This window comes from Pygoscelis adeliae, unplaced genomic scaffold (genome assembly GCF_000699105.1).
Source record: "Pygoscelis adeliae isolate BGI_AS28 unplaced genomic scaffold, ASM69910v1 Scaffold303, whole genome shotgun sequence".
Classification (NCBI taxonomy): domain Eukaryota; kingdom Metazoa; phylum Chordata; class Aves; order Sphenisciformes; family Spheniscidae; genus Pygoscelis; species Pygoscelis adeliae.
Window position 1 is genome coordinate 168,448 of NW_008824367.1, and position 18,807 is coordinate 187,254.

An 18,807-nucleotide genomic window follows, 5' to 3' on the forward strand; every position below is an offset into this window, starting at 1 on the left:
AAATCTGTCAACATCTTTATGATCATAAGGACCCCATCACAGAAACACCATGTTATAGATGCAATTCTACCACAGTGGGAAAGAAGACATTTTACTGTTTCCTTGTTTCATAATACAATGCTGCTGCAGATTCTCCCTCAAAATTGTTTTGTTTTCTCTTCCTTTTTGCTGATATATTTTAGTGAAAACTTACCTCCAATTTTCTGTTTATCCTAAGACCTCAGGTCTTGCCCATGATTGCACATAGTACGTAGGAGTTGGGGAAGCTATTGGCCTTAAGTTATTTGTAAGAACAATCCAACTTATTTTGATTGTTTTCTGCATGCGGGAAGGATGGTGGTCTTACTTACCAGGGTGGATAGAGCTAGTGGCAGGAGTCCCTCAAGGCATACCAGTTTAAATAGAACTAAATTCAGGTAATGAGTCAAGGCCAGAGCTGAGAACAGGAGACAGGAACTCTGGTTATTTTCTGCATCAGCCTTTGACCTCACACCTCAGATACACAGGCACCTTCCTGACTGAGGAATGGCCTGTATCTGAAACTGCTTGCTTTTAACTGCCCATGGCAAGCTGAACAGAATCAGTAACAAAATTTATGTTTATGTAGTGTGCAAGAACACCAGAACTGGTTGTCTGCAAGCCCCTGGAGGGAAAGCAAAGTTTATTCGCAAAAGCAGCTATACACATTCTAGACTGCGCTGTGTGAACTGATCTGTTTAGATTGGAGCTGTTTTAGGTGTTATATGTTACACGGATAGTGACAAGGTGAAACTGTGCAAATGGAAAATTAGTTGAAGTATCAAAGTGTCGTAACAGAGAAACAGCGTTGGTGTATTGAACTGGGTTGGTACTCAGGAGACCTTGGCCCTACGCCTGCCTTCACCACTGAATGACTACATGAGCATGATTAAATCACCTTCCCACCCTCATCTTCTCTTTGCTCTCTGACTCTTTATCTAGAACATCAACCCTCTGAAACAACAGCTGCCTGTCAAGGTATGTTTCATGCAATGCCTAACACAGTAGGGCCTGGTTTTAGCTAGGATTCTCCTATAAATCACCATAATGAAGCCCATCACAATAGAACAAACTACAGAAATGGAACAGAGTGATAACCCCCTCACTAAGTTATTTGAACGACAACAGGGCTAAATCCCACCGAATCTGCTGAGGACAAGGCTGGCAGCAAAGGGAATTTAAGTATTGTAAAACATGTATGAGCTAAGATGCACTGGGACAAGAATACATAGCCAATAAGCCGGCCACAAGTAAAATTTAGGCTGAAAAGTAGGAAAAGAGCTTTCTAAGCATCAAGCCAGGGATGTTCTGGAAGAGTTGCCCACTAAGGAAGTTGGAGGCAAAAGACCTAACTTTTTGTACTAACTATAAATGCCCTCTTTAAAGTTCATTAGTAACAGGATATAGGGCTTGCTCAATACTTTATTTAAAACATGGGCAAGTCATGAGTTTAGGGACAGATTCCTACTCCACATCTTCCTTTCTCAAAGCTATGTCAGATCTTCATTCCTTCTCTGTTCTTTTCTAGCTTTAATTTCTAGAATGACTTTCATTCGGTTAACTTGAACAAGAATCTAAAACAAATTTGTGAAGTAAACTAAGCTCAGATCATAGAGTTTGACCTGTCCATTCTAAACCTGAGAAACTGTGGCTTCACAGTTAGGACTTTTAACAGGACTTTCATCTGGAGCACATTGCCACAATGGAGATAATTTGTCCCTTGATTGCATCAGTCCACTTAAGGAAGTTTGCAACTTAAGTGTGCAAGCAAACGCACATTCTTCACTATCAGTAGGAACTGAGCCTCTGCTCCCCTGCCTGCCACATTTGATTTATGCAGCACGCTCCCTAGGACTTGCCTGTTTCTTAAATAGGTCAGTCAATATGTAAAGTGGAACCTTAGCTAGTTATCGCAGGTGAGAAAATCAGTGTCTTGGGTTTCAGCACAATCTGCTGATACAACCTGGTGGGAAAATTACTTCAGTGTAAAAAGCTGCTTTTGTGAAGGAACAAAGCAGAGAGGAATTTGAATCTACTTTAGCGTAGCTGAGAAACTCTGCTTGGTATCTGCCTGCCTTTGTCCCACTTAACAATGCATTTACTCTAAAATATATAGCAGAAGAAGCAGCCGAATACTTCTCAGACTGTAAAATGGCAGGAATTCTACCTGAGCAGACCAGTATCACTCTTGGGCCAGTAACATGTCTCTGACAGGACTGCTGGATGCCAAGTCCAGTCAGAGCCAATCGTAACCTCAAGGCCCAGGCAATGCTTTTTTGTAAGAGCTGGGCTTACAGCATCTTTTTCCAGAAGGTTTTGCAGGGTAATGCTGACTGGCAGGCAGGACAATCTTACATAGAGCCTGCACTTGAAGAATTAACACAGTATGTGGAGTGGGAAATACAGTCTGGATCAGTTGTTTCTGTTTGAGGTCTTCAGTCTGTGATTTACTGCTTTGTCCTTTCTCACATGATGGCTCGTCCTGGAAGGCGAATCACAGTTGCTCTGTCCTTTTTTACAGGGAGTTATGTATGCTGCTGAAATTAGAGTCCTGAGACTCCTATAAAGGCACTATCAGATACTGCCCAGTCAGAGCCCAGTACAGAATGTTCTTCAGGGCTTCCAGCACTTCTTTCTGAAAACATCTCAGCAGCTTTCCTGGCAAGGAATCCCTTCCTGATGTCTCTACCTTACCTTGCTATTTTGTGTGTTAGAGTGAACCTGATCAAAAGGTGACTGCTACTGAAAGAGGGAAACTTTATTTCCCCATCTACCTCCTACACTCTGCTGCTTTTACTGCCTGTGGCTCTCATCAGGTGCTTTAATAAACTGATGTAGTCTACTAATCTGTCAGATAACTGAAGAAGCAAAACAAAAAAATAACGCTTTTTCTGGCTTAGCAAATAGAAATGTTTGTTTGTGAAGGGCCCATGAGTGCAAGGGAAGGGAGAGCAGAGCTGGAAGGATGAACAAAGCCTCTCCTCTTCCAGCATCTGCCAGCTGGTAGATCAGTGTGTGAAACCACAGCTGTAGTTTCATCCTATTATTTTCTTAAACATTAGGAAAAACTGAAAACCTGGAACCAAATTTCATAGTTCAGGGAGATCTCTGTCCTAATTGTGCAAAAACATCTAGAGGGCAATGATCACAGACCACAAAGCACATGAATGTAAGTTTCCCTTGTAATTCCAGTTCTAGGTATATTTTGGCAGAGTTCAACCCTTAATAGTGAGTATTCTTCTCCTTGGGTGGAATCTAGGCTAGACTATTATGTTAAAAGAAAAAAAACCGAACTAGCTTGTCTCAGTGAGACACAGGGTGGTGAGTGTCTGTATGTCTCTATTGCTGTTAGAACTTCAACATGTTATTCTGGATGCAGACTGTGTTCTTCTGCTTCATGCTTAGCCTGGTTTCATCTGTCTGGAAATGGCAACCGCGAGGGTTTGATAAATGGATTGGAAGGCTGTCCAGCTTCACCGTGAGCATCAGCCTCAGAAACCTGGTTATATAACAAGTTCCTCGGTGATTCACAGCAGCTATCCCTGCAGGAGCTGCGAGAGTCGGCTGGGAGAACCATTCTCCTGCTCTCTAGTGGTAGAAGCACAAAAAAGCCAAAAAATGTTCTACTTCAGAACAAACTCACACATGCATGCCTTGTTCTTACAGTGCAGACCTGAAAATGGCTGCCAAATTCCAAGTTGGTAACTTGGAAAATGGAAGTATCTAAACTACCCAAAAAAGAACAAGAGAGAGTTTAATCCAGTATATATGTATATGCATAGTGTGACCTGAGAGTGTCAGAGCAATCATTATGCTGAATTCTGGAAGCTTTTGAAGTGAGAACTTTTTGGTCTCCTAGGAGCCCTTTCAGGAATGACTTTGCAGAATGAAAATGTCTCCCTGCCATTAGCAGTAGCAGCCTAGGACGCACAGTTGCTCAGTTTGGTTACAGCCAGGAGATAGCAGCAGTAAGCAGACTCACTCACCAGTTTGCTGCCACTTTGTGCCGGGATAGGCAGAGCAGCACCTGGTGAGCAACAGTCTCATGCCAGAGTTGAACAGCCCTGTGACGTGGTTCATTGGGAAATAAAAGTGGTGTGTGAGGCCGTCCTGAATGCTGAAAGAAACTGGCAGCCTGCTGCAGGAGATGGTCATCAGCATTGTCTGCCAGGGGCATCTCAACTGGCAATTCATGGAAAGTCAGGGAGATGTAGCTTCCTCCTTGGGAGAGCAGGGGTCCTGTATCTAGTCACAGCTAACTGATTTCTTGTACAGGTCTCTAAACAGGTGCTTAGAGTCTCTTTTCAGAGACTGGAAAACTGAGAGATCAGCCAGTAAAACTGGAGGCAAAACTAGAACTAAAGTCCTTACCCGCCTCCCTGCCTCTTCTCTCAGGGGTGGCTAACTCATTGTTTAATTGTGGCTCACGAGTGTCCACTGAGGACATCAGCAGTATTACACACCATCTGTGATCCCTTATGCTGGCATAGCCACCATGATCTGCGTGGAGTGATCTGTGTAACTACCACTCCACCTGAGACTGGGGTCAGGTAGTAAAAGTAGTAATAGCAGGGAGGCTACAGGCTCATTGGCTGCCTGTCAGCTAAGGACACAATCCTTAAACACATACCTGCAAACACCTATAAATATAGTTGAGTCCATACTAAATTAAAGGTGAATATGGATTTTAAACATGCAAACATTTCAGGACAGTGACATGTACTGGAGCTTCTCTACAGTCCTGTATAACAAAATAAATAAAAAGTTCCCTTTAAGGCTTGCTTTAACACGGGCAACTCAGAACAGATGAGTCGGTGCTGGAAAACTGCAGATTATTCCTTTCTCCTTCCCCATCCAGTGGAAAATAAGGAATATAAGCTTTTTCCTACAGTCACCTGCTGACATGTGAGTAGTACATGGTTTGATACCTGGATAGGCAATCCTCAGCTTAACTGCCTCAGTTGCTGAAGCATCTATTTTAATCAGTGTTGCACAGCACCCTCTTCTGCTGAGAGGCGATGAGAAGTGGAAATCCCTGGTCTGTCTCTCTTTTCCTGTCTCTGATAGGCATTTATATACTGAGGAACAAGGTAAGTATAAAAACTCAATTACAGCAAATAGGGGAGAATCAATAAAGGAATGAGAAGCTGGCAGCCACACAGATGGGGGTTTATCTTCGCAGCAGAATCCTGACACACGACATTACAAGAACATAGAGTGCTTGGATGAGTTATGAAGATTTATATTTATGACGATGACTTGCACTTGTGCTATTTAAAAAACCCACCTATTTGGTAATGAAAACCTGCTGGCAAGGTCTGATCAAAGAGGTGAAATTGCAGGAAGAGTAAAATAAGATCAGTAAATCAAATGCTCTAAATCATCAGCAAGGCACACTACAATTAGGGCTGAATTCAAGAATGCAGAATTATTGGAATTGCAAGCATAAATCCGTGTCACACATGTGCTGCCATTTCTTCTGGGAAACACGCTCACCTCTAGCATTTCCAGACTGACCTCTGTCAAGGGCAAAAGGATAACAACTGTCTCCTAGCATAGTGATTCCCATTGACTGCAGCATGTTTCACTTCAACAGAGGCTACACAGGCTTTGAGGATCCCCATTTTATTACCTTCGGAAGGCTCTCAGATTCTATGTTTTCACATCAGCTTTCACATCAACTTACATAGAATATAGTCCGTGATGTTCATCTGCAGAAGTGGCCCATGGTGCATACAACTGGATAGGAGCAGAGAGACCAGGTGGCTGTTGGTGGAGGCTCAGAGACCTTAGCTGACTTTGCCTGGGAGATTGTTCATTGTTATTGATCTGAAATGCAAAACCACCTTGAAACAGCAGTGCCGTCTACCTTTTCTGAGTACAAGCCTTGCCTCTTTTTTTTTTTTTTTTTTTTAATTCCACTTGCTCTATTTGTCTTATGAAAACTTCCAGTTCCTCATCATATACTTGCCAGGGTACGGTATCTGCAGCACAGGAATCGAAGGTGAATAAGGCCCTCTGAATAATGCAGTACAATCTCTAGTATATGGCATTATTATTTCTTTTCATATCAGATGGAGATTGAAGTGGGTGGTTCCAGTTTAAATGGTTGTGGCAGCTGGTAGATCAGGTTTCATGAAAACAAACATGTTTTGGAATGCATTTAGGGAAATGCTTAACAAAAGCTGCTTTGAGTTCAGTGACAACAGCTGGATTTTGCTTTTAAGAGGCAGTGTTGAACAAGCACAAGTGGAGAGAAATAGGTTGTTCCAATGGGCTGACTATGGGATGAGGAATTAGGAAATCCCGTACTTCAGTTCCTGGCCTGCCACTGCTTTGCTGAGAAGCAGCAAAGGCTTGGTGAAATCTTTTAGATTCTCTGTAGTGAGCATCTTTCTTACTTCATCTCATGTAAGCATTAAGACTTGCTTCAGTGAACAGTCACAAAGGCTAGCGGTTTGATACAGTACAAATGGGCCTTGCTTAGAAAATTAAGCCGTGCATATGGTTTCCCTCTTTTAATTTTTAGCAGAGAGGAAAATACTGGCGATTGGTATTGTCCCAGCAGTGCACATGGGAGTGATAACGTGTGAATTTCCTGTTCTCACTGGGGGAAAACACAGATCTAAGGGTGCTTCAGTCTAGTTTTCCCCTATTTCAGGAAACGCTCTTTCTTTGGTCCCTTTATAAAGAGGAACTAGAACGAAAGAGTGGATTTATAAAGAAGAACCCCTCAAACTAATTTGGATTTTGGGGGATTTTTAGCTTTTTAACTTTCTTCCTTTGTAATATGCTGCAGAATGGTGACTAACGATTAGGAAGTGACAGCAAGACTGTTACAGGTTTTTAATTCTGGGTCCAGCATTGACTTTCTGTGGTAATCTGGGCAAGGTAACAATTTTTGCTTCTTTTCCTTACACAGAAACTAGGCAGAAGGTGCTGAAGTGAATTTGTGGACCTACTGTAAGTAGCATACTTGGTGCAAAGTAGAGTGAACTTACTTCAGTAGCTCCATGATTTTCATTCTGTGTATACTGAAAAACTGCTAGAGGGAACTTAGTAAATGAACGGTTAGTTATTATTCAGTCTTCAGAATGGCTTCATCCAGTTTTTTAAAATGCCAGTTTATTAGTCATTTTACTTAGCTACAAGACATTAATAAAACATGACAGGCTAAAGCTGACTTCATTGCACTTGGAAATTCATGCAGTATAGTTACACAGACTGGGAAATCTCGTTATTTTGCATTCATTTTCTACAGGAAAATGAACATTATGCACCAGCAAAGCTTACCATTTGTGGGTTTTAATTGGGATTCACCATTAGGCCACACTGCCACACTCGCAGCAAGATAGCTGCAAGAAGCAAACAGATGACTCCTGAGAATCCATTGTGAGTCTGTCTTTGAAGCAGGTCCGTATTGAAACTGGAATTGTGATAGGCCAGCCTGGTGGAAGCTCTCAGTACTCAGCCCATAAAAAAAAAGTCTGTGTGTACTCCATTTCATGTAGGCACAAGCATCTGACAAGTGTGTGTGAACCCTCAGGGGATAATGACCCAAAGGTCATATGACACTGTCATCTTCCATGTAGGCATATTAGGAGTTCCATCAAGAGTATGAGAGAAGCCGAGGAATAGGAAGGAAAGGTATTATCTCAGCTTCAGGCACATGTGACTAACGATTCCCCTCCAGGCTGATTGTAATCACAATGCCAGAGCTGGCACTGAGAAGTATCAGAAGTGTAAGCAAAACACAGAGCTGAGTAAGGAGGATGGTACGATTTCAACAAGAGGAGTGTGGAGAGATCTTGGCTGACTTGCGAAGCTATGTAGTGGGATAAGACTCGATATTAAGCAAGCATTCTGCTGTATGCCGGATCAAATAAGCAATACACAATTCAGCATTCTCGTCCTTTGAGTACAGTAACTACATGATATACACCTTCTGTGTAGACTAGGATTTACATGACTGAATGTTCAGACCCCTATTCTTACTGCAGTTCTGCTCTGGAGAGAGATTTTCCACTCCAAGTAATGGAGCGATATGTGTATGAGGGCTGGTTGACGTTTACAGAAGGTGTTGGCAGGGTCAGAATGGGGATATTGCAAGTCAGGTGAAGTCAGTATTGCAAGTCAGGTGCGTTGTCAGGTGGGCGTTGTGGCAATAGTATTGGCAGCTCTTAGAAAGGAAGAAAGATCAATCCATTTCTGTTCTACAATACTAGTTTTATAAACGAGACATGCAGCACTTGGCTGCGATCCTCTTAAAAGTGCAGCACAACAAAATCTGTGAATGGCTAGCTATTTTTCCCAGCTTAGAAGGATATCTTTAATAGTCAAATAGATCACTGTAACCAAAACCAGAATCCTGAACTTCGGAGGACCAGAAACCTCCTACAGGACATGAACTTGGATAAATATGATCTAGTTCAGTTTACCTGGGAAGCGTCAACGTGGCTTCTGTAAAGGGGAGTCCTAATAGTTTACCAACCTCTTGGACATCTTTGAAGAGTCATCAATAAATGGAGTAAGGGTGATCTGATTTATACTGTCCATTTGAATTTTCAAAAGGCTTTGGCAAATCCATTTTTTGAGGAAACTAAGCAGCCAAAGGGGATAAGGGAAGGTCCTAGCATGGGTAAGTAGTTGGGTATACAAAAGAAACAGATAGTAAAAGTAAATGATCAAGCCTCACAATAGTGCCAACAGAGTTCTTTAGGGATTTGTGCTGGGATGTAGGCAGTTCAAAATATTCATAAATGACCCAGAAAAAGGTGTGAGCAGTCCAGCCACTATTACTGGTCATTTGCTTTTCCAGTTTTCCAGATTTTAATGTGGAAAGGAACATTATTAACATTTACTCTAGCCTCCTGTGTGACATGGTCTAGGACTAACCAAAATTAATTGCAGATTTAAGTCTAGTATCTGGGATTGAGCTAAAGCAGATCTTTTATAAAAAATATCTAATCTTGTTTGTAAAACTTCATCATGTTAATCTAGAGGTTAGTTGCCCTCGACATTAAAAATTATTAACTTAATTATGGCCTGAAGGTGTGTAGCTTCCAGGCAGCATCTCTTTTGCAACTATGTCTGCTGGTGTGGGGATTCCTCTGTGTTCAGGTCTCCACCTCTCCATGTGGGTACTTACAGATTATTATCAAATAATTACTTATACTTCTTTTTGCTTAACTAAAAAAGATTAAGCTCCCAGGATCTTTTCTGTTAAAGTATGTCTTCCAGTTCTTTTCCACTGAGCAGGATCTTCAGCTTAGATTTGGTGCTAACATCATCTACCACAAGCAGCAAAGGCAGTCCTGAGCACAGTTTAATCACCTTTTGAGAGTCTTCTGCGCTGGGGAGGCCTTCCAAGAAAAAGGGAAGGGCAGAATCACCAAAGCAGCTCTGATACCACTCTCCTGTAGCGCAGGGAGTAAGTGCACGGTCAAGGGCTACGTGTTCTCACTAGCTTAGACTAATAAGTCTGCCTCTTGTGAAAAGCCGAAGTAAGCTAGCGAAGTCTTTAGACTACTTAAAGTCACAGGAAGATGTTTTAACAAATTCTGTGTCAGCCCTAGGCTTGATGGGAAGATCAAGTCATTTTGAATCTCACATTCTTTAGGTCTCACAGCAAGACTCAATCTTCTCTATTTATTCCACTCCAGACTTCTCCCTGCTAGAACAAGTTAAGCATTCTCTAGTACTGAAAAGTGTGGGTGGCAAACACCTGATCTGAACCTCTTCCCCTGCTGAGAAGTTTGAATTTAAAAAAGCAACAACAAAATCGTGAGCTTTTCCCCCCATTACTCATGAACTGGGTATTTTTATCACCACACATTTCTAAATAAATCCTGTCACCTAATCCTGTTAAGTGAAACCTGCAAATCCAAGGAAGTAGAAGTCTGTTGCTCCACTGAAACAGGGATTTGTGAAGGGTTTTGCAGAATGGTAAAAAACAAAGACAGAATTAACAAGCACAGAAGTGGCTAATAATATATACAATTTTTCTTCGAGCAGACTTTGAACAGCAGCCTGTCGAGCATCCATTATGACATGAAGTTGCTCAGAAAAGGGAAAGTTGTATTTGTTGTTGTTGTTCTTTAACCTTAAGTGCTTCCTCTGGGGTAGAGCGTGCACTCAGATGTAGCCAGCTTCTAAGTGCTGTTTAATCTGACATCCCTCTATGAGAGTAGTAGGAGAGAATGACTGCAGTGTCTAGGTCTGCTTTACTAAGCTACTTTATGTATGTATGTATACAGTTTTTTTTACAAAAGGTAGTGAACAGAAGCAACAAGCAGAAATGAATATATTTTGCTAGTAACTTTCTGCTAGACACCATAGGAACACGTATAACCTGGGAAGCTAAATGGACAGATGTCCTATATCACCTCAGGCAAGTTTTTTATGCCAGACCCAGTGAAGGATATAGGTGCTCAAAGGTGTTGTGTATTGCAGTGTGTAACTCCTGGGGGCCTGACCAAGCCCAGAGTGGGACACTGAACCTTTCTGTCCTGTGCCCTGGTGGCTCTCCAGGGACTATGGGCCAGCCTGTGTGCTGAGCAGGAAGCAACCTAGCCACGAGGGAAATGCTGACAAAATCAAGTAGCCACAAATTGCTTCTCCCCATTGCCTCACCACAGTTCAGCCATGTGCGGAGCTGCATTTACCTTCATATCATCTAGAACGCTGTCATAAAGATTTAAGCTTTTTTTTTAAAAAGACAGAACAGTTCTGACTCTTTTCTCCTAAATTGCAGCTGGTGAAGCAAATGCCACTTTCTGTTCCCCTAGTGTCCCACAGGAAGCATCTTTGTGAAGTTGCTCCATTGAACAGAAGATTTAAGATTCCATCATTCGGTAGGAGAGCACAGGAGGGAATATGATTCTGTCAGCTAATGGTTTAGGGGAAAAACAGGAAGGCCTGTCTTCTGATCCTGCTCCCATGAAGGTTTCTACAAATCACATGGGAACAGGCATTGGCTAAAAAGAAGACAGAGTCCAGGAAGCGGCACCAAAACTGCTGTGTATCGTCCTGCCCTTGCATTAAACAGCACAGAGCAGTAACATTAGATGCAGTGTGAAGTTTTCTCATGGATTTCACTGAAAAAAGCTTCAGCATTCACAGAAGAGCCAGGTGAGCAGGATCCTTCCCTCTTGCAAAAATACACACGCACAAACACAAGACTACCGACCACTGAGACAAATTTATACAATGATGAACTGATACTATCAAGGCAATGGCCTCAAGTGTCTGTAGAGCTTTGTTTAAACTCTTACACAAAGGTCAGTGGAGCATTGAAAACAAATGAAAACACAGGCTGCGAAAATTAATCAGTGGGGAGTCCCTGGGTGGACTTCTAGAACTGCCGCAGCACCGGGCAGGGCTGGTTATTCCCTGCCTGTGCAGAGCCGAACACAACCTTGCAGCTCAGCTCCAGGAGCGTCTGAGCATCTGGGGGCCAGCTTGCGTGGCACTGTGGAAGATGAAAACTTAGTCCTTAGTCTGTATGCCTGAGAACTAGAGAGATGCCTGGATGATAGAGACCAATTAGTACAAGGGCATACAGTCTGAATAGATGTGGCTGGCAAGGAGCGTCGAGGGAATGAGAGGCACAGATAAGAAAACACTGAATGAACCTTCTGCCTCCACCCTTCTGGGTTTACTGGGTATTTCATCTTTGTCAAGTGTACAGCACTTGCATATCCTTTTATTAGGAAGTCCAAACCTCCTTTTATTATTAGCCACTTGGGTAATACATTGGCTCCTAAAATACCATTTAAAAAAGAGAACAGGAAAAGTGCATTTTCTCTTTTTTCTCTTCTACACATACAACTTTCTTTTTCCCAAAACCAGCAGGTTTTGCTTTAGCTTTCAAAAAAAAGGAAATTCACTTTTTGGTAAAGGTAAAGTTTTCAGAATGTCAGCTTAGTTGATTGAGAACAAGAATGACCATAAAGCAGCTTATAATGGAAGTTCATACCCTCCTTAACGGTAGCATTGCAGCATAACTTTATCATGCAGAAAGGCGAATGCAATGGAGACAATTCTTTCCCTGCCCTCTTTCCGTGTTCTTAGTTTCTTCTCTTCTGCTTTGGATCCACTCCTCTTTGTCTTTTTTCCCTGCTCTACCTCCTTTCAACAAAGCCTTCTCTAAAACTAAACAAGCAAAAAGGAAATGCACAGCACTGAACTGGCATTTGAAGATCATGAGATTGTTTACTCTGTTGCTATATTCTATTCCTCTGCTGTTTAGACTGGGACTGGACTACCTTCCTCTGCTGAGGCTTTGGTATCAACAGAATTTTCTAGATGCTTCAGTAACACTTATAATTAAACAAAAGTAACAAGTGACAGACAGAGGCCCAAATTGGACCTAGAGTGCTTTTTTGATCCAGAATTGAGGTAAAAGCTCTATTAGCAGACACACAAATGTGCATGCGTAGACATAGGCATGTGCAAACTCAGGAAACAATCTCCAGTTTTAGGATAACCACAAGATCTTTCTGGTGTTGAGTGGGTTACATGCAGTATCACTGAAGGGCTGGTTTCTAAAAGCAAAGCCCAGAGAGAGGAGGCCTTTATTTTAATCTCATAGAATTATTTGTAGCCTTGTCAACTGAAGCCTCTTCCCTTTCCTCTACTTATCTACTGGCTCACTGAGGCACTCAGCATTGCTGACAGTTGCAGACACTGCTCCTGAGCAACAGACACGGCAGTGGCACAAATCACTCTTTTCTCTTGCATGATAAAGGGTATGTCTCAAGGATTCAGACTGGTCTAACCTGGTTGCTTGTTCGTAGAGGATATACTTATGCCAGTAAGGAATGAAATGCAGACAGAAATACTGTATCTCCCTTGCCTTTGGCTTTGGTTTTATTGGTAGTGAAATTGTACTGCATTGAAGTTGCTGAGTGGGAGGGGTAACTACCTGAAACATTCCTCTGTGGGCAGCAGCATGACCAGGGGTGTCTGTAAGGGGTGATGATAAACTAGGATCCTCTGCCTGAAGCTCTTCTACTGCCATATTTTTTAGACATGCTTTCTAAGCTTGGTTTTGCAATTTTGCTATCTTCAAGAGTTCAGAAATCATGAATAAGCAGGAAAATGTCTGAGTTTGTTCTCCAAAATCATTAAATGACTTTTAGCTGCTTACCTGAGGAAATGAAGCTTATACAGTCGTGCTTTGTATCCATCAGTCTGTCAGTTCTCTCCTACTACTATGTCAACCTGTTTGATGGTTTAAAAGAAATTTGACAGAGGGATTTTGTCTCAAAGATAGTATCTTCCTACAAGTTTGTGAAAGTAGGTAGCTGGAGTAAAGAGAGAATTCCTGTTGAGTCACAGAGTCATAGAATTAAAGGATAATTTAGGTTGGAAGGGGCCTCTGAGGGTCTTCTGCTCAAAGCTGCTGCAGCCTACAGCACTCAATAAATTACTACACATCAGGGAATCCACATATGACAGTACAATTATGAATTATAGAGGAAAAGTTTGTATTGAATCCTGCAAATTAGACATGGGAGACTCCAGTCACAAGGCATAAATCTATGGGACATTTCTTTCATAGGCATTTTGCTCACAGAGCATCTTGTTTCTAATTAGACTCTTATTTCAAATTTTTAAGTCTTCTGCCTGTCTTCAGCAATTTGCTGCAGGGAGGCATTGTTACGATACATCCATTAGGATTATGAGTTCTTAAATCAGAGCTGTATAAATGTCTGACAGGTGGTATGGCTGTGAAACTTCGGTTTGCAGTTGCATCAACAACATGATGTTGAGCTCGTTTGATTCACTTACTGAGGAAGAGAAAGGGTTAAAGTCAGCCGTGACAGAATTCAGATCACTGAGAGCAAAGTCTGGGCTTCCCAAAGTTGGGGGCTGCCATTACCGTTGTTGGAAACGATAGCACATTTCCCATCAGATCCAGCACTGCATGATAATCAAAAATAGTACAGTTCACGTAGACAGAAGATACATCGGCAGGGACAGACTCGTGAAAAGGGATCCATTATTCTTTGTGAAGCTACAGCTCATTAAATGTTGGTGAAAGGCGCTATTTTGAGAAAGAGTCGTTTGATAGTCACTGAACTGATCCAGTTTGAGCAAACCTTCCCATGCTGTCTTAACCCTTTCCTGAATAATTCCACATGAGGGTAGAAAAATAAGCTAGTTCTCAATCTTTAAATAGAAATTTGATGGAATATACATTTGGAAGGCAAATTTTGTTGAAGTCCAAGATACAAGCTTAATATGAGCATTTCAGTGTGAATATTGAAAAATTCATTGGTAGTGTTTAGACCATAAGGTAAAAATGTAGATACTTTGTAAACTAAAAGAAATCATATACATTAGTTGCTCTAATCTCAGCAGCTTCTCAGATTCTATGTAATTTCTCTTCCTCATAGCTTCATACCTGGTTACCTGTCTCTCTTTTTTTTCTATTTCTATTAAGTTTTCTATTCTACAAAGGGAACATTAAAGGTCAGGTGGCAAGATGCTCTTGCTAATCAATCTTTTCTAGCTATGATTTTTAGCTACTTGCTAAAAATCCAGTGAGGATTACCAGCTTTTGCAAAACGTCTAAACATCCTGAAAATCTCAGAGGTTTATTTTCTGCATAGTCTGTAACTTCTTCCGTAGATACGAACATGGCTGATTTTTTGGGTAACATTTCCTTTTTTGCAGTCCAGTGGCAAAGCTGTTTGTTAGTTATAAGCACATTCCCAGCAACCCCCCTATATCCTAGACAAGTGCTCCTATTTTGATCTTGGTTATAAGGGTGAAGAGAGGGGGATTGCTCCAGATTTGTTTACCACTGGAACCTGGAATGAATATAGCTTTCCAAGTACTTCCCGATTCAAGCTTTTCTGTCCTGTTGTGCATCTCCTTTCCTGCTGCTGCGCCTCTTGCCAGGCTCCACAGTCCGTTGTTGTTAGGGATCTGTTTAGTATCTCTCTGCTCCCGCTGACGGGCTTTGAACCATTCTTTCTCCCAACCCAAAACAATTCTCGCACAGCAAAAGTGGACTTCTTCCTTCCATCCTGACATCCAGCTCTGTGGAACTCTTCTCTCTGCCCCCTGCCCTCTGGGGTGACTCCCCAGAGTCCTGCATCCTGGCATGGATCTCATTTCCCATTCCTCAGCTGTTTCCTTTATCCTGGCCAGATGCTCAGGTGCCCTTTTCTCTGTGCCTTAAATGGGTTTCAATGTATGTTCCAGCAGTTCAGTCCCCCACTTTACAGTTTCTGTAAGGAACATGATAGAGCAATAAGAAAGCACTGGCTGAATTTTCAATGAGTACAAGTGTGACAGCACACTTGGGTAATTAACAGGGGCGAGGGGGAGATAGGATTTGTGTATTTATGGTGATTATTTCTTTATTACCTTCTAGGTATGATATAAGCTGCAGAGGCAGAGGGTGCAGACTCTACCACTAAAACTCTGAGGTGGAATTTCCCTGTTTTGTAGTGTTGAATATTTCATGAATTTCAAATGCCAATTACGAGTTAGTTGCTGCCTGCTAGGAACAATAGGCAGCTTTGAAAGGACTTGCTCCCATTCTTCCAGTCTATACCACATGTTTGTTGACTCCTTTTTTATCTGAGAATCCAAGGGTTCAAGGGTGATGACTGAGACTCTCACCCAAGCAAAGGTGGTCCTAACAGGCCAGCGTGCAGAAAGCTTGCATTGCTGCTTTCTGTACCCTGAGCTAGAGGATATTGGTTTTTATGGCTCTCAGTCTATTCTGCTATAGTCCTGAGCTCATTAGGAATGTGATTTTTCACATTTGTATTGCAGCGCTGGATTTTTATTAAAATAGCACCACATATATATGTACATATATATGTATATATGAGCTGGCAAAATCCCCTAAGAAACAAATGAATCTTTGGCTGCTTCATCTGCATTCTCCCTACTAAATCCATTCCCTTTGTATCTATGCCAATTCTTGGAGCAGTATCTGACAAACATTGTTAAAAAGGAGATCATTTCCCTCAAAAACAGTTCTTCCTTTTCGTGGCAGGTGGGTTCTCTATACCCCCCCTGAATGTACTGTGCAGCCAATGATAAGGCAAGACTTAGTCCTACAACAGTCCTAGCTTTTCTGAAATGTTCTAAAAATGTGCCTATAAAGGTCCATATGCTGACATGGAAAGCACTGCCATAATGCCGACAATAAGTAATGTCCATGATAGTAGTTTCATACCATTAGACAAGGATAATTCCCAGCCTCCTGCACTTAGTTCTTGGAAGGCTCTCAAATAAAACGTCATTACTTTGAAGTTCTCTGGACACAAAATTGTCATTACATTTTAAGGACTTTAAAACTTCCTCTGAGTTTGATACGTATAACTCCTGGAGCCAAGTTTTTAGAAGTGTTTAGGAACCCACATTTGGAGACAGAGCTACACAAGCATGCACCTTCTGTTTTTTAGCACTTTGGGCTACCTACTTTGGGCTATCTGCTAGACAAGGCCTAGATTCAATACAGCATTTAGGTTCTTATTCAGGTTAAGCATTTTTTTTTTTTTCCAAAATGGGACTACAGTATTTGCTAAAAAGATGTGGTTGAAAAATTGCTTCAAAACAGGTGTGATACTGAAGTGAAGCTTAATTCTTTATAGATAGATGTAAAGGTAACAAACGTGGTCCCAAAAGAATAACTTAAAAAACTTCTCTGTATCTGAGGAATCATATGCATTGTATATAGACTGGACACTGGTGGCTGGGAAGTGCTAGCCAGAATTCTGGGCACAAGGATATCTGCATGCTTCTGTAATTGTGCAGCAGTGTGCCAGTCAGCCTGACTCAGTCTTTGCACCTGATAATTTTCTTTCCTAGCTACAGAAGTGATAAAGGAGCATTCTGCTGCTTGCATGCTCTGTTGTGTTCTTTCCCCTCTTCGGGGCTGTAAGAGAATCTTATTTGTGTCATCAAATAAGGCAGCACTCAGAGAACGATCCCAGAAAGGCCAGGAAATAAAGAGTGTGGGTATTTTCCGAGAGCTGGCTAGAATACCTATAGCTGAAAGAGGACGAACAGCTTGATTCCTTGAGCACGTCCTTTATTGCTCTGTCATTCTCTGGGAACATTAGGGACTGTGTTTAGGAAGCTGCATCAGTTTCAGATGTTATGCACCTCATTAATCAAAACACATCCTTTTGGAAGGCAGTTGATTGCAGCTTAGGCACAGAAGTGCTTACACCTCAGCCTCCCTAGTGCCTGGAGGAGGGAAGAAGAGGGAAAAGACCTTTAATGCTATCACTGGCTTAGTTCACATTAGCTAATCTACAGGAGCATTTGAAAATCGAGATTTATTTCCCCCGAAAAGCTTTTTCTACCAGAAATTGTGATGAAAATAATAACATTAAATATCATTTGTACCGGATAGCTTCACTGTAGAGTATTTCAAATGAGTCACAGCCAGCCTAGGTTGTGCCAGGAGGTAGGAGGAGAAGAGGAGCAGGTGAATGCTTCAGAGAAACGGTTGAAGAGAGAGAATGAGAGAGCAGGCAAAGAGGAGGAAGCATGTGCTGTCTGTGTGTATGGTGAAGTCACTGCTGATGGCTGCATTTCCTTGAAGTAAGAGCTTAAGTAGCATCCTGCTGCTTTAATTGGCAGAGTTACCTTAGGCCAGTGACAGGTGACTCCTGGAAGGGAGAAGGTGAATATTTGCTTATGAAAGCAGAAGCTCAGAGATTGGGTGAGGATTTCCTCACTGCTTGCAGTGGGCATTCGTTGCTTGCGTTTAGCCTCCCTGCCTGTCTGCACAGTTCACGTGGTTTCCTTTTCCTAGGAGGTATGATTTTAAATGTATAAAACAACAAACATTCTAGAAAGCCTCAGATATTGAATCTATGCAAAAATAAATGCAAACAGTCTCTCATATGGGTAAACAGATTCTTAGTTTAACTCCACTGGTTTCAAAAAAACTCTCAAAGAACATAAAGTAGGGAAAAGCCTGATTTTAGCCTTTTTCCACTGCTTTGGCCTCTATTATACGAGGTGCATTGTAGCCAGCAGCAAAAGGAAGAAGGATTCCCATGCGGAGCTGTTCTTTTCCCAGGACCAATCTCGTGGGAGACATGCTAGTCGAGGGTGAGCCGCAGAAAGTGCTGACTCAGGTGCCCACTGGGAAGTGGGTTTCCCCGTGGCGTAGGGAGAGCCCACGCATCCCACACACTCCCTCTTCGCCGTCCCAGTCCGGCCTCCCTGAATCCCTCAATCCGGTAGGGGAGCTCTTTGAGATGCAGCTTGGTTTTTTTTTTTTGAATGACTTCTACAGATCCAACCCCGCAGGGGAGAAATAGTAATGTTTGGCATGTCTAACGGGGAAGCAAGGCAGCAAAGAAAAAAGAAACCTTCCAAACCTTCGGTGGTTTGCAGACAGGTACAAAACACAACGTGTTTCCCAGCAGGCAAACTTCTGCTAGAAAAGACAGGCACTCCCCAAGCCCCTGCTTGGCACGCAAGTGAGATTTTCAAGGTGAACCGCTGTTTTTCCTTTAGATTTGGATTTGCCCCTTCGTACAAAACCCCCTGTGTCTTCACAAGCAAACCTGCAATAAAGCAGCCACAACTCCAGAAGGAGAAGGGATCGTCAGCATCTAAGAGAAAAAGGAATCTTCTTGCTCCGTTTTTTTTTTTTTTTATGTTTATGATGCTGCTATTTTTAAATTCATGGCTGCCCGGTAATTTTTGCCGTTAAACCGAGGATGGCATTAAGCCTGGCACTGTCGGCTAAAGCCGAGCCGCGGGTGACTTTTGCTCAGCGGCAGGGGGTCTGCCGCG

At 42.2% G+C, this 18,807-nt stretch overlaps 1 protein-coding gene across 1 annotated transcript in view; it reads right to left on the reverse strand.

Moving 5' to 3' along the window:
- The window catches only part of REC114 (REC114 meiotic recombination protein), a 69,104-nt gene that overhangs the window by 49,907 nt on the left and 390 nt on the right, over positions 1 to 18,807 (reverse strand). The window lies entirely within an intron of this gene.